A 17,065-nucleotide genomic window follows, 5' to 3' on the forward strand; every position below is an offset into this window, starting at 1 on the left:
CCATACATCTCTCATTCTGGGACACAGGCAAAAGGAACAGCCCCTATTTAGGACAAGCTGTCCTTATGGCAGATGGAAAACAGCAGGTGACAGAACTGAATCACACAATCTCTCTTAAAGCTTCTGGTCGGACTTGGCATTGGTCATATCTGCTCACAGTTCTTTGATCAAAATAAGTTGTGACTGGGCACAGTGGCTCACGCCTGTGATCCCAGCATTTTGGGAGGCCAAGGCCAAATCTTGATCACCTGAGGTCAGGAGTTCAAGACCAGCCTGGCCAATATGGTCAAATCCCGTTTCTACTAAAAAACACAAAAATTAGCCGGGTGCAGTGGCTCATGCCTGTGATCCTAGCACTTTGGGAGGCCAAGGTGGGTGAATCACTTGAGGTCATGAGTTTGAGACCAGCTTGGCCAACATGGTGAAACCCCATCTCTACCAAAAAGTATTAAAAATCACCAGGCTTGGTGGTGTATGCCTGTAGTCCCCGCTTCTCAGGAGGCTGAAGTGGGAGAATCACTTGAACCTGGGAGGTGGAGGTTGCTGTGAGCCGAGATCACACTGCTGCACTCCAGCCTGGGTGACAGAGTGAGAACCTGTCTCAAAAAGCAAGCAAACAAACAAAAAAACCAAGTTGTGTCCAAGTCTGTCAGGGGTAAGGAAGGATATACACCCCTGGGAGGCACTGAAATTTATATGGCAATGGACAGGGATGTATAATCCCATTACAGGAAGGGGAGCAAACAGGAACAATAATATAATCGACCGCAATTACCTAAAAATATGTTTGGCTGCAAGTAACAGAAGACCACCTGATAAACAATGGCTTTAAAAAACAGGGATTTATTATGCCGGGCGCAGTGGCTCACGCCTGTATTCCAGCACTTTGGGAGGCCGAGGCTGGCAGATCACCTGAGGTCAGGAGTTCGAGACCAGCCTAACCAACATGGAGAAACCCCATCTCTACTAAAAATACAAAATTATCTGGGCTTGGTGGCAGGTGCCTGTAATCCCAGCTACTTGGGAAGCTGAGGCAGAAGAATCACTTGAACCCAGGAGGCGGAGGTTGTGGTGAGCCAAGATCATGCTGTTGCACTCCAGCCTGGGCAACAAGAGCAAAACTCCTTCTCAGAAAAAAAAAAAAAATAGTGATTTATTTTTCTTACAAGAGATCTAGCTCAGGTAATTCCAGAGTTGGTTCAACACTGCAGTATCAAAGTCTGTGTCTCTGTGAGTCTCTTGCGTTTTCTACCATGGTTACAAGAAAGCTGATTGTAAGGTTTGTTCTTGGGTTCTTGCCGAGTTTAAAAAGAAGAAACTGAGGCCAACACAAGAAGATCCAATATGAAGGAATTTATTCAGGCTCTCAGGCGAGGTTCTACGGTCCGACAGGAGGGGCTGGAGAAGTCACACAGACTCCTCTCAGACGTGGAGTTTTATAGGGAGTGAAGGAGCTCGATTGGTTGTGGGAGAGCAGGACTACTATTGGATAAGGTTACAAGCCTTTGTTTGCATACAGGACTTGGCTGCTATTGGTTAGAATTACTCGGCTGCTATTGGCTAGAAAGACTCGGCTATTATTGGCTAGAAAGACTTGGCTACTATTGGTTAGAATCACAAGACCCCACTTGCATACTGGGTTCTTTAAGGGAAAGCCAGGCTGTGCGAGAAAGGGAGAAGGAAACATGCCCGAGTATGTCCGAGCTTTCAGAAAAAAGAGGGGGTGGTGTGCATCCGAGCTCCCGGCGAGGCAACCAGCCTTACACTGATGGCTTTCATTCCAAGGTTCCTGTCCGCGTTCAGAATAAGAAGAAGCGGGAAGTGGTGGTACTGGCAACATCTATCCCTTTTATTGAAAAGCAAAGGTTTTTCCAGAACACCTTCCTCCATGCACAGCAACTTGTCTCATCTGCCAGACCTGTGCAATGCAGCCATCCTTTGCTGCAAGGGAGGCTAGCAAGGCAAAGATTTCACTTTTTCTAGTCTTGACAATGGAAGCTGGCAGAGGGAATGAGATAGAAATGCATGTTGGTTTGGCCAGCCAGTGGGGTCCACCAGAGAACCCCTATTTTCCTCCTGCATTTGACATGGCCTTGGAGCAACTGTCAATCAAGGTTTCCTGACCTTCCCTTCCCTCCAAGCCAAATGAATGAGCCCTTGACCCAAATGAATGATAGACAGAAAACAGCCAACATTGACATGTCATGTTTGTGAGACACTTAAGAGACACTCCATTCATTCTTGCTCCCTAGATCCCTGGAAATGGCCTGGTTCTGGTCCTTCCTTCACCAGATCCAGTGTTTCCATTGCTTCTGCGAGTCTCCCACATCTTTTCAGTACATTTCCAGCATCATTTTCAGTTGCTTACAATCACAGAACCGTGGCTCATACATCTTGTGCTATAGTTTGGATGTCTGTCCCCCGAAACTTCATGTTGAAATTTGATTCCAATGTTGGAGGTGGGGCCTAATGGCACAGATTAATGTACAGATTAATGCCCTCCCTGGTGGCGAGTCCTCACTCTATTAGTTCCCTTGTGAGTCTGGTACATCTCTGCTCTCTCTTTTTTCCTCTCCTGCCATACAATCTCTGCGCACACCAGTTCCCATTTATCTTCTGTTGAGTGGAAGCAGCATGAGGCCTTCATTAGAAGCAGATGACGGCACCATGCTTTTTGCACAGCCTGTGGACGCGTGCACCAAAAACACTTCTTTACAAATAACCTAGCCTCAGGTATTCCTTTATAGCAATATAAAATGGATGAAGACACCTTCCCTGACCACTGTGTTTAAATAGGGGCTCCAATACCATTCTCTACCTCAATACTGTTTGTTTTAGAAACAAAGTTTTGCTCTGTTGCTCAGGCTGGAGTGCAGTATCACGATCTTGGCTCACTGCAACCTCTGCCTCCCAGGTTCAAAGTGATTCTCACGCCTCAGCCTCCTGAGTACTTAGGATTACAGGCATGCACCACCTAGCTTGGCTAATTATTTGTACTTTTAATAGAGACAGGGTTTTGCCATGTTGTTCAGGCTGGTCTCGAACTTCTGACCTCAAATGATCCCCCACCCCTCAGCCTCCCAAAGTGCTGGGATTATAGGCATGAACCTCTGCACCCAGCCTCTACCTCCATACTTTATTTTTTTAAGCACATGAAATTTTATAATTGCTTCGTTTATTTACATAGTGTTTTTCCGATACCAGACCATAAGTTCCATGCAGACAGGGAATGCAACAGTCTTGATGACCACTGCATGCCCCAGATCTAATATTTGCCTGAATATATTTGAGTATTCATGAATATTTATTAACTGAATGAAGGACGGCTTAGGTATTTAGAGGTCAGAACTGGAATCTTAACGTTATTTATGATATCAGTTGTTTAAAGGATGCTTTACAGGTAACTTATTGTGGTCTAAAGGTGTAAGTTGGGAATGACCTTAAGAGCAGCTGGAAATGTCAAGAATATCGAGATGGGGGACCAAAGCACCCCAGAGAGTAGATTTCTGAATTTCCAGATCCCAAAACAGTGGCTCTCAAATGCTTTTGATCTTTGGCTCACTTAGGCGAGGCCAAAGACCCTGTCTTCAGTGTACACCTACCAGTCCCTGGTTTGTGACTCGTCCAGTAGGAGTTTTGCAGTATTGAAAAACATCATGCAGGAGCCAGGCTTCAAGAAGAACCCTGCGGCTGAGTTCTCGGTAATTCCCAGTAACACTCTAATTTTAGTTATGACAAGTCAATTGTAGTAACTCACTTAGTAGGTTCCTAGAAAGTGGCACTTAGTCATGCATCAAGCTGGAAATGGATGGATATATGTGTCACTTGTTCTTAAGAACCAGGGGAAGAATGTGACCTTTTGGGATCAGTTGATGGTCTGTGAAAAGGAGCTTAGACCCACTCAGTGGGCTGCAGGCCACATACCAAGAACTGCACCACTGGAACCCAAGGGCTGCAGAGGTGTTGGGGGTTGGGCTCCAGAGTCATACGGCAAGAGTCTGCATACCCAAAGTGCAGATGGAATGGCCATAGAATGAATGAACAATACCTCCCACATACAGACATATGAATAGTTTTACAGCGCTAGTGCAATTTTAAAAATTCTATAAAAGTATATACTAATTCATAGTGGCTTTTTGTTGTTATGCCTTTTCTCATAACTTATGGGAAAACACACATGTGCAGGTTGTGAGAGTTTTGAAGGTTTTGGAAAGGGCATCCTGGCCGGGTACAGTGGCTCATACCTATAATCCCAGCACTTTGGGAGGCTAAGGCAGGAAGATCGCTTTAGCTCAAGAGTTCAAGACCGGCCTGGACAACACAGTGAGACCACGTTTCTACAAAATATTAAAAAATTAGCTGGACGTGCTGGTGTGCTGTGCCTGTAGTCTCAGCTACTCAGAAGCAGAGGTGGGAGGATCACTTGAGCCCAGCAATTGGAGGCTGCAGTGAGCCATGATTATGCCATTGCACTCCAGTCTGGGCAACAGAGAAAGACCCTGTCTCTAAATAAATAAACAAATGATAAAAAAGACATCCTAGTACTAAGCATTGGGATGAAGTTGAGAACTACTGGTTTTGTGCCTCCCTCAGCTACAGAAGCCAGGGAAGGAGTTCAGTCCTTCACACACATTTGGGTTAGGACTCAGGCCTCCTCCCTGGCCCTTTGGTTTCAGAGGATTATATTCACTTCCTCATTACCAAGGCGAGCGTGCAGAGTTGAATTTGCATGAGTTAAACGCATGTCTGGTACAACCCCCATGGTAATAAGGTTTCAGTGTTATTTTTAAAGTTGCATTACAGGCCGGGAGCAGTGGCTCTCACCTGTAATCCCAGCATTCTGGGAGGCCGAGACAGGCAGATCACCTGAAGTCAGGAATTTGAGACCAGCCTGCCCAACATGAAGAAACCCCGTCTCTACTAAAAATACAAAAATTAGCTGGGCGTGGTGGCGCACACCTGTAATCCCAGCTACTCAGGAGGCTGAGGAAGGAGAATCTCTTGAACCCGGGCAGCGGATGTTGCAGTGAGTTAAGATCACGCGACTGCATTCCAACCTAGACGACAGAGAGAGATTTGGAAAAAAAAAAAGTTGCATTACAAAAAAAAAGAAAAGTCACCAGGAGTCCCTCCCTGTCCACCTCTCTGCTCGCCTTCTTTGGACTGCCTTTGTTTGCAGGCCTCCCACAGATGGCTGCTAGCAGCTCTAGGCTCACATTCTACCAGTTTAGTAACCCTACCGAGAAAAGAAAGCCTCTCTCCCCATGGTTTCCGTGAAAAAATAGCTGCCATTCATTGAGTGCTTCTTCAGAGCCAAACCCACCTCCCGGGCACGTTTCTCAATCCTCTCAATTATTACAATGGCTCTCAGATATTGTGGCTATTATTATCCCACTTTAAAGTGAGGAGACTGAGGTTACATAAACTTACCCAAGGTCACAGGGCTACTAAATGACAGAGCTAGAGCTGATGCTCTTAATTGTCACACTATACTGCCCACCGTGACCACGGGCTTGCCTGCAGTTACTCCCCAAATCTCTAGGATTGGGCAGGGCTCATATTTAACAAAAGACACTGAGTAGCAGCTCTGTTCCAGCTGCTTTATGGGTATTATCTCACTTTTATCCCCATTTCACAGGTAAGAAAACTGAGGCTCAGAGAGGTTAATTAACTTTCCCAAGCTCACAACAGACAGAAGGTAGAGAATTAGGGCCAGGGGCAGTGGCTCATGCCTGTAATCCCAGCACTTTGGGAGGCAGAGGCAGGAGGATCACTTGAGGCTAGGAGTTCGAGACCAACCTAGCCAACATGGTGAAATCCCATCTCTACTAAAAATGCAAATAATAACCTGGGCATCATAGTGGGCACCTGTAATCCCAGCTACTCAGGAGGCTGAGGCAGGAGAATTGCTTGAACCCAGGAGGCAGAGGTTGCGGTGAGCCGAGATCTTGCCATTGCACTCCAGCCTGGGCAACACAGTGAGACCCTGTGTCAAAAAAAAAAAAAAAAAAAAAAAAGACAGAAAAGGGCACATCCGGGGAAGGGAAAGAAGCCAAGGAGGAGTGTGAGCAAAGAAGCAGAGAAGGACAGTGTCACACCACGGGGAGCCTCCAGAGCTGAGGATACTACACTTCACTTCTCAATTCAGGTGGTTCAGGCAGACAGTGTCAATCCGTATTGAGGGAACCTCTCTTTTCCATTTCTTCAGGAACCTGCCTTCCCCCTGCTAGAATTACATTTTAGAATTACAATTAGAATTCCCCCAGCTAGAATCCACATTCTAGGCAAGCTCCCAAAGGAATGGGGATACTGCTACCAGAAGCGGGAGGCGCACTGGACAGAGAAAGAAGAAAGAGGTCGGCTCTGATCACATCCATCGGCTCATTCATTCAACAACAAATACGTATTGACTATCAACAGTGCGCCAAGCCTGTGCTTGACATAGAGCCATGAACTCTTGGACTCTTCCCTTCAATTTCCTCCTTTCCTCTACTGGATTCAGCTACCCCCTGCTTACCTTCAATTGTTTCCATTCTTCAAGTTTAAATTTCTGAAAGAGGCCGGGGGTGGTGGCTCCCGCCTGTAATCCCAGCACTTTGGGAGGCTGAGGCTAAGGCAGGCAGATCACTTGAGGCCAGGAATTCAAGATCAGCCCGGGTAACATGTTGAAACTCCATCTCTACAAAAAATACAAAAATTAGCCAGGCGTAGTGGTGCATGCCTGTAGTCCCAGCTACTCGAAAGGCTAAGGTGGGAAGACCAATTGAGCCCAGGAAGTTGAGGCTTCATTGAGCCCTGACCATGCGACTGCACTCTAGCCTGATTGAGAGAGCAAGACTCTGTCTCTAAAGTAAATGAATAAATAATACATTTCTGAGAGAGGTCTGATTCTCTTGTGTTTTGAGTCTGACTACATGGTAGGTCATGAGCCCAGTCCAATTAGACAGAAAACAGCTGACCGTGGCTCCTCAAAGCAGAGCACGGAAGGCAAGGTAGTTTCCATACAAAGGGAAGTTGGGCGTGATGGGCTCCATGTCAACGTAACCACCTACAGTCACAAGCAAGGGTCATTGCAGTAGATCAGCCACGTCATCATCCTTCACTGCAGCCAACGCATCACTCCCACTAGCAACAGGTTCATACCCAGAGTTACCTTGCTGCTCTCTACAGTCCTATACTCAGGACATTGATTCAGTCACAAAGGTTGGGGGAAAATGATTATAAACTCTCCTAATGCAGACGGTGATGATGGTTGGGATGCAAATTATCACTGAGCAATTTTTTTTTAACCACTGCATTTGCATTAAACCATTTGAATACTACTGAATGATTTATATGTTGAAAGGGATTTTATTCCCCATTGCAAGAGATGAGAGGCACAATTAGCTCATGATTAGTCATCTCTGAAGAAGAAGCATAATGGGACAGAGTGGGAAAGTAGAAATTCACAGGTTCACCAGGCACGGTGGCACACGCCTAGCGTCCCAGCTACTGGAGAGGCTGAGACGAGAGGATATCCTGAGATGGGAGTTCAAAGCCAACTTGGGCAATATAGTGAGACTGTCTCAAGAAAGAGAATGGAAGGAAGGGAGGGAGGGAGGGAGGGAGAGATGGAGGGACCTTAGGATTGCACATTGGGTCTGCCTTTCTTTCTTTTTTTTTTTTCCTGAGCCGGAGTCTTGCTCTCCACCTGTCTCCAGACTGCAGTGCAGTGGCGCAATCTCAGCTCACGGCAACTCTGCCTTTCTGGGTTCAAGCGACTCTCCTGCCTCAACCTCCTGAGTAGCTGGGACTACAGGCATACACTATTTGTATTTTTAATAGAGACAGTGTTTCACCATGTTGGCCAGGATGGTCTCGATCCCTTGACTTCATGATCTGCCTGCCTCAGCCTCCCAAAATGCTGGGATTACAGGCGTGAGCCACCGGGCTGAGCAGAGTCTGCCTTTCTAAAGAATAATTTGGCAATAGCTATTAAACACTAAAAATACAAAATCCTTTTGATCCAGTAATTCTAGGAATTTGTCCTAAGGACATAATCAGAGTTGTATGGGAAAATATTTCTCCAAGGTAGTTCATTGCAGCATTAATAAAATACTAAAAAAATTAGGCCAGGTGCAGTGGCTCACGCCTGTAATTCCATCACTTTGGGAGGCCGAGGCAGGTGGATCACTTGAGGTCAGGAGTTGGAGACCAGCCTGGCCAACATGGTGAAACCCCATCTCTACCAAAAAAAGCAAACATTAGCCCAGTGTGGTGGCACATGCCTGTAGTTCCAGCTACTTGGGAGGCTGAGGCACGAGAGTCGCTTGAACCTGGGAGGCAGAGGTTGCAGTGAGCCGAGACCGTTCCACTGCTCTCCAGCCTGGGCAACCAAGTGAGACTCTGTCTTAAAAAAAAAAAAAAAAAAGCTATGAAACATTATGAACAATACACCATTTCTGTAAGTTTAGTTTTGGAACTCTTTATGCAACAGGATAGAGTGGAGAAATAATGTAATGATTAAGGCCAAGGCTTTGTGCTCAGACAGAGAAGAGTTGATTTCGCTCCACTACTTACCAGTTTGAATACTGTAAGCCTCAGCTTCCCCATCTGTGATATGGGGCTACGACAGTGACTACCTAACACCTAAGGCGTGACACGTATTAAATAGATCTTCCTAACTAGAGTGGAGGGCGATGAACTGTGTGTGTGTGCGTGTGTGTGTGAGCTCACTGTGAGTGTTTTCTTGATGCATTCAATTCTTTCTAAATTGGGCAGGTATTGCTATTGTAATAGCAAATGAACAAAGTCATTAACAGAAAAAAATAAAAGGCATAATAGTTTAGAGAGGAAACCCAAGAATATTATTCAACATCAGAAATGTCATCAGGACAGAAGGAAGGTCAACTGCGTGTTAATTTGCCATGCAAATTTTGCCCTCAGAGTAGTATTTCAAATCATGTTGTGGCATTTCTGTTGCTCTTTTTCTTAAAGATTTGTTCCAAGAATGTTTTTTTAAAAAATTTTTTTCCTTAATGAAAGAAAAAAGGAAAACTCTGAAACTTCAAGCATGTGGGTGAGTGCAATTTGCAGAAAATATTTCCAAAACGTTGTAGCCAATATAGGCCATGTTTTAAACCTCAGATATCTAAGCAAATATCTAAGTGTTGCTTGTAAACCATACGAAGTTCCTCTGTTTGGTAATATCTTGCTTGCTGGAAATTATTTAGAGGGAAGGTTTCAGGGACATTCATTTGTTTTGCCTGCCCAGTCTCCTACCGCCCTCACCTCCCACTCCAGTCATCTGGCATCTGAACCTGGATATTTATCTGGGAGACTGCCTCCTTCCATCTAGAACCCTGTGATTCATTGGGGCCCACCCATGTCTTGGTTTGACTCAGTTCTGACCAATAAGACTATTACTTTGTTCTGGCCACCAGGATTGGCTCAAGGATGGGCATGTGACTCAAGCTAAGCCAATCAGAGTCAAGGAATCTTAGTGCTGGGATTTTTGCTAGAATTATTGACAAGTAGATGCTCTCTTTCCACTGGGGTGCTAGGTGATGCGTATGAGGCTGAAGCTGCCAGAAATAGCTTTAACAGCACTTAGAGAAAGTCTGCTTAAGAATGGAACAACCACAAAGGAAGAAAAGCCCTGAAATGGACACAGTCGGATTCCTGATGATCTTCTTTAAGCACAGGAATTCAGCCATGCCTGATGCTCGTGAACACTCCTCTCTGTGTAAGCCAATTTGAATTGGCTTTCTGTTGCTTACAACTGAAAAAGTCCTGACTATTATAGAATATCAGTCTGAAGTGGCAAAAACATTAATTCTATTATATGTTCCAAGAGCCAACAGTGTGTATAGTATTTCAGGTGCTAATGACTCATTCAGTGTCTCTTAAGTGGAGCTCCTCCAGGACTGGCTTCAGAGGACACCTAAGAGCCCTTTGTACTTAGCTCATTAAAGGAACTCTGGCAAAGTGGTTGTCAACTTGCTTGAAAGCAGTTGTCTTGGCCAGGCGCGGTGGCTCACGCACGTGAGCAAGCACTTTGGGAGGCCGAGGCGGGCAGATCACCTGAGGCCAGGAGTTCAAGACCGGCCTGTCCAACATGGTGAAACTCCATCTCTACAATAAATTATTTAAAAAAAAAAAAATAGCTGGCTTGTCTTCAGTAGGAAGGAGAAAAAAAATTAGCTGGGTGACGCATGCCTGTAGTCCCAACTACTCAGGAGGCTGAGGCAGGAGAATTGCTTGAACCCAGGAGGCGGAGGTTGCAGTGAGCTGAGATTGCGCCACTGCACTCCAGCCTGGGTGACAGCGCAAGACTCCATCTCAAAAAGAAAAAATAAAAATAAAAAAAGTCGTCTTGTCCTCTGCTACCTCGAATACATGATTGGGCTTTGCTAAGCATTTTTCAGCGTTAGGACAAATATAGGCCCGCATTCAACCTCTGGCCCAATTAGTAGAATTCTCACTAAAATGTTTAACCCTTTATTTGTAATCCTTTTACCCGGACATAAACAGTAAAAAACCAAAACATTGCAAAGAGGTTGTATTTTAGAGAGAATGAGAGAGACCAGCTACTATTTTGCTTCATAATGGGTACTATGGATAATGGTGAAGCTATTTATATTTCATTTTATTACCCTGTTTCCAGTCCTTTGGCTGTGTTTAAGAAGTTATAGATTGCCTCTAAATGCTGAGTTCCTGCGCAGTTCTTTTTCCTTTGTCAAAATGTTTTAAAGGATAGTCAACAATCGAAGAAGTCAATTCAAGTTGAGACGAGCCTTTATTGAATTCCCAGTGATCATAGGACAGGGCCAAACCTGGGGAAGATGAAAAGATGAGGAACCCTAATTCGAGTTTCCTGGAGATCACAGTCTGGTTGGGGAGACAGGAATGTGATTTAGTGTGGTGGGCCTCGTCTATCTGCATTCAAATCATGGTTCTGTCACTCTAGCCAGGTCCTTGGGCAAGTTCCTGAATCTCTCTGTGGCTCAGTTGCTTCACCTGTGAAATGGGAAGGATAATGACAGCACCTACCTAATAGGCATGTTCTGATGATGAAATGAGTTCATATACATGGACTTCACAGAACAATGTGTAGCACTCAAAAAAAATGTCGAAGTTGTCTTTCTTTCTTATTTTAATTTGTGTCTGGTTTTGATGTTTCCCCAACCTTGGGATAAAAAATCAGCCTGGTGATTTTTGGCGATGGTCACTGTGATGGTTAATATTAGTTATCAACTTGATTGGATTGAAGGATGCAAAGTATTGTTCCAGGATCTGACTGGGAGAGGCAGACCCACCCTCAGACTGGGTGGGCACCATCTAATCAGCTGCCAGCATGGCTAGGATAAAAGCAGGCAGAAGAACACGGAAAGAGGCTAGGCTGGCTAAGTCTTCCAGCCTCCCTGTTTCTCCCGTGCTGGATGCTCCTGCCCTTGAACATCGGACTCCAAGTTCTTCAGCTTTTGGACTTTGGACTTATACCAGTGGTTTGCCAGGAGCTCTCGGGCCTTCAACCACAGACTGAAGGCTGCACTTCTGTCTTCCCGACTTTTGAGGTTTTGGGACTCAGACTGGCTTCTTGGCTCCTCAGCTTGCAGATGGCCTATTGTGGGACCTCACCTTGTGATTGTGTGAGTCAGTAGTCCTTAATAAACTCCCCTTTAGACACACGTCTATCCCATTAGTTCTGTCCCTCTAGAGAACCCTGACGAATACAGTCACATATATCCCCAGATTCCCTCACAAATCCCAGCCACACTGGCCATCCACAGATCATCTCTCAATACAGTAAGTCCTGTCTGGCCAGTTGATCCAGGTTATTATTTGGTTGAGAACCAGATGAAGTAGTTTCCTTGTATTTGGAGGTCAAATTGTGGGAAAAATGTTAATCTTTCAGTATTGTTAAAACACTGGACTCCTACTCAGGGCAGCGAAGGGCCACATAGGAAAAGAAGCTGGTGATTCCGGAGACTGCAGCTGCCCTGCTAACCTCAGCCTGGACACGCTCCCATTCCTCAGCCCTCAGAAGCAAACTGCTTGTACCTATTACATTATTCTTGCTTTCTCTTCACAAGCATGCATGACTGAGTCCATGTACATTAAAGGCCTATCGGATGCAATTTTCTGTATTTATTTATTTTTCTTTGTTTGGAGACAGAGTCTCACTCTGTCCCCCAGGCTGGAGTGCAGTTATGCTATCTTGGCTCACTGCAACCTCCACCTCTCGAGTTCAAGCAATTCTCGTACCTCAGCCTCCCAAGTAGCTGGGATTACAAGCATGCACCACCACACCCAGCTAATTTTTTGTATTTTGGTAGAAACGGGGTTCCACGATGTTGCCCATGCTGGTCTCAAACTCCTGAGCTCAGGCAATCCACCCACCTGCCCTCCCAAAGTACTAGGATTACAGGCGTGAGCCACCACACCCAATTCTCTATATTTAATTCTGCTTAATATTAAGACAGTTTGAAAATGGTAGGCATCAGGCCACATTTGGCATCTGGGGTTCCCAACCCACTTTTACCTGGTAAAAATGTTAAAATGTATGACAGCTAGAGTTCAAAGCATGAGACTTGAGTCCAAAGCCTGCACTACAGCTTACCAGGGAGTGACCTAGAGCTGGCACTTCATCTCCTTCAGCATTAATCTCTTCCTATGAAAAACAAGATCTTGGCTGGACATAGTGGCTCATGCCTATAATCCCAGCACTTTGGGAGGCCGAGGTGGGCGTATGACGTGAGATTGGGAGTTCAAAACCAGCCTGGCCAACATGGAAAAACCCCGTCTCCACCAAAAATACAAAAATTAGCTGAGCATGGTGGCGCATGCCTGTAATCCCAGCTACTCAGGAGGCTAAGGCAGGAGAGTCGCTTGAACTTGGGGGGTGAAGGTTGCTGTGAACTGAGATCATGCCATTGCACTCAAGCCTGGGTAACAATAGTGAAACTCCATCTCAAAAAAAAAAAAGAAAGAAAAATAAAGAGGATCTTGAAAATATTCACCACTGACGGTTGCAGAGAGATGAAGATTAAGTGGCACATAATAGTCAGATTTTAAGCGCATTCACATCCAGGTGCGGCAAAATCCCAGCACTTTGGGAGGCTGAGGTGTGAGGATTCTTGAGGTCAGGAGTTCGAGACTAGCCTGGGCAACATAGCAAGACCCCCCATCTCTACAAAAAATCAATTAAAAAACAACTAGAAAGTGTGTTCATGTATTATTTACTATCTCAACAAATTTAGCATGGTACCAAGGTCTAAGTGAGTCTAAGAGACTAAGTCTACGTGTTTAAGTCAGTCTCTGGCCTCGAGAAGCACCCAGCTATGTGGAGAAGATGTGGTAACAAATGTGTAATGCCACTACAGTGTGGCAAGCATGATCACCATTATTTTAGAGAACCTGCCAATACTCCAGTCTTTTTGTAGCTTCAAATGAAATATCTGTTTTGTTTTGACAGTTAATACATGTTTGGACAGCTTCTGTTATATATTTTGGAAGAGAAACACAATTTGGGTTACATATACATTCTGAATATCCATATCCTTCCTAGCCATAATATTAGGAGGATTGACCAGTACAATTAGTCTTTTAAAAATATTTATTTATTTTTAACATTTATTTTAGGTTTAGGGGTACATGTGAGGGTTGCTGTATAGGTACATTGCATGTCATGGAGGTTGGGCATACAGATTATTTCATCACCCAGGTAATAGCATAGTACCCAAAAGGTAGTTTTCCTATCCTCTCCCTTCTCCCACCCTCCACCTACAAGTAAACCCTGGTGTCTGTTGTTCCCTTCTTTGTGTCCATGGGTGCTCAATGTTTAGCTCCTATTTATAAGTGAGAACATGCGGTATTTGGTTTTCTGTTCCTATGTTAGTTCATTTCGGATCATGGCCTCCAGCTTCATCCATGTTGCTGCAAAGGACATGATCTCATTCTTTTTCATGGCTGAGTAGTATTCTATGGTATATATGTACCACATTTTCTTTATTCAATCTACCATTGATGGGAATTTAGGTTGATTCCATGACTTTGCAATTATGAATAGTGCTGTGATGAATATATACATGCATATGTCTTTATGATAGAACAGTTTATATTCCTTTGGGTATATACCCACTAATGGGATTGCATGGTAATTCTGCTTTAATTTCTTTGAGAAATCGCCATACTACTTTCCACAATGGCTGAACTAATTTACATTCCTACCAGCAGTGTATATACAAGTGTTCTCTTTTCTCTACAACCTTGCCAGCATCTGTTACTTTTTGAGTTATTAATAATAGGCATTTTGACTGGTGTAGATGTTATCTCACTGTGGTCTGGATTTGCATTTTGCTAATGATTAGTGATGTTGAGCATTTTTCCATATGCTTTGTTGGCCAAGTATATGTCTTCTTTTGAAAAGTGTCTGTTCATGTCCTTTGCCCACTTTTTTAATGAAGCTGTTTCTTGTTTTGTTAATTTAAGCCTCTTGTAGATTCTGGATATTAGACATTTGTCAGTTTGCGTAGCTTGCAAATATCTTCTCCCATTCTGTAGGTTGTCTGTTTACTCTGGTTGATAGTTTCTTTTGCTGTGCAGAAGCTCTTTAGTTTAATTAGGTCCCATTTGTCAATTTTTGTTTTTGTTGTAATTGCTTTTGACATCTTCATCATGAAATCTTTGCCAGGGTCCATGTCCAGAATGATATTTCCTAGGTTATCTTCCAGGGTTTTTATAAGTTTGAGGCTTTACATTTAAGTCTTTAATCCATCTTGAATTGATTTTCGTATTTGGAGTAAGGAAGGGGTCCAGCTTCAATCTCTTCTGCATATAACTAGCCAGGTATTCCAGCGCCATTTATTGAACAGGGAATCCTTTCCTCATTGCTTGTTTTTGTCAAGTTTTTCAAAGATCAGACAGTTGTTAAGTATGTGGTTTTATTACTGGGCTCTCTATTCTGCCCCATTGGTCTGTTTTTGTACCAGTACCATGCTGTTTTGGTTACTGTAACCTTATAGGATAATTTGAAGTCAGGTAATGTGATGCCTCCAGCTTTGTTCTTCTTGCTTAGGATTGCCTTGCTATTTGGGCTTTTTTTTTTCTTTTGGTTCCATATGAACTTTAGAATAGTTTTCCCTAATTCTGTGAAAAATGTCATTAGTAGTTTGATAGGGAAGACCATGAGTCTGTAGGTTGCTCTGGGCGCAGTATGACCATTTTAACAATATTGATTATTCTTGAGCATGAAATATTTTTTCATTTGTTTGTGTCATCTCTGATTTCTTCAAGCAGTGTTTTATAATTTTCATTCTAGAGATCTTTTACCTCCCTGGTTAGCTGTATTCCTAAATATTTTATTCTTTTCGTGGCTATTGTGAATGGGATTGTGTTCACAATTTGGCTCTCAGCTTAGACGTTGTTGGTGTACAGAAATGCTACTGATGTTTGCACATTGATTTCGTATCCTGAAACTTTGTTCCATCAGTCTTTTTTGGTTCAGGAAAATAATTTTGAATGACTGTTCATGATTAAATCAAACAGATTTGTTTTCCACTAGCAAATAGTAGTTCATCATTACTGAGTACATGCTGTGCGTATTTTCTATTGGAAAGCAGTCCAGCTTGGCATCAAATGGGCTCCAACATTTATTAGCCTCAGGGTCTCCTCTGAAAAATGGGCAGGAATAGCACCTACCTGATAGTGTCAATGTGAGGATTCAGTAGGGTGGCTCGGCACCACAGGAAGTATTCAATAGTGGCAGCAATCACCATTGTCCTTGCAGAAGAAGCCTGGACATGAGAGAGGTTTTTTTGTTTTGCAAAGATCTTTGTGACTGCTGAAAGCTTTTCAGGAAGAGGGAGACCAGTGGTGTTCAATTTAAAAGAGAGGTTATAGCCAGGTGCGGTGGCTCACACCTATAATCCTAGCACTTTGGGAGGCTGAGTCGGGCAGATCACGTGAAATCAGGAGTTCAAGACTAGCGTGACCAACATGGCGAAAACCCATCTCTACTAAAAATACAAAAATTAGCCAGGTGTGGTGGTGTATGTCTCTAATCCCAGCAACTTGGGAGGCTCAGGCATGAGAGTTGCTTGACCCTGGGAAGCAGAGGTTGCAGTGAGCTAAGATTGTGCCATTACATCCAGCCTGGGCAACAGAGTGAGACTCCATCTCAAACACACACACACACACACACACACACACACACACACACCCCAGTAAAAGAGAGGTTAGATTCTCATGTCAGCATGTAAGGCAAAAATGAATGGGGTCAAATTACCCTTGAAAATTATCTTCCCATAAAATAGGGTATATATGATGTTGTTTCTAGAACATTCAGGTTAGAGAACCACTGAGACAGACCACAGAAGGGAGTGAAAGATATGTTTACCTACAGCTGCCTGGGCATTGCGACCATTCTGTCTCTAAAGAAGTGAGTCTCAAGTAGGCGCAATTTTTGTGCCCCGGAAGACATCTGCAATGTCTCGAGACGTTTTTGATCATCATTACTAGAGCAAGGTATACTGTTGGCATCTAGCAGGCAGAGGCCAGGGATGCTCCTGAACATCCTGCAGTGTACAGGACAGTCCCCAAGAACAAGGAATATCCAACCTGAAATGCCAGTAGTGCTAAGGTTGAAAAACTCTGCTCTACCATCAATCCACGCTTAGGAACGAGGGATGGGTAGAGTCTGCTAGGATGTTTCTGCTTGTCCCAGGGTTTAATTAGATGCCGTATAAAAGAGCCCTTAGCCTAGGGCCTGGCACACAGTAGGTGCTTAATAAACATTTGCTGGGTTTGAGGATAAAGCTTGCTTGATGGGGGCTACCATATACACTCTGTTTTTAAAATGTGGTGGAGAAGAACTCACCACCTGCTTCCTGTCTTTCCAAGCAAGCACTTTCTGTTTCACCCTCTTCGTCAGTGATCATTCTCATGGTGGCATCTTATAGGAGAGGTTCTGAAGCCAGAACCAAAATCAGGTATGATTCCACTGTATCACTAGTACCAAAACTTTCTTTCTTTTCTTTTTTTTTTTTTTAGAGAAGGATCTCACTCTGTCGTCCAGGCTGGAGTG

The sequence above is a fragment of the Aotus nancymaae genome, unplaced genomic scaffold (assembly GCF_030222135.1).
Source record: "Aotus nancymaae isolate 86718 unplaced genomic scaffold, 86718_ANA_hifiasm-v0.15.2.pri h1tg000021l, whole genome shotgun sequence".
Classification (NCBI taxonomy): domain Eukaryota; kingdom Metazoa; phylum Chordata; class Mammalia; order Primates; family Aotidae; genus Aotus; species Aotus nancymaae.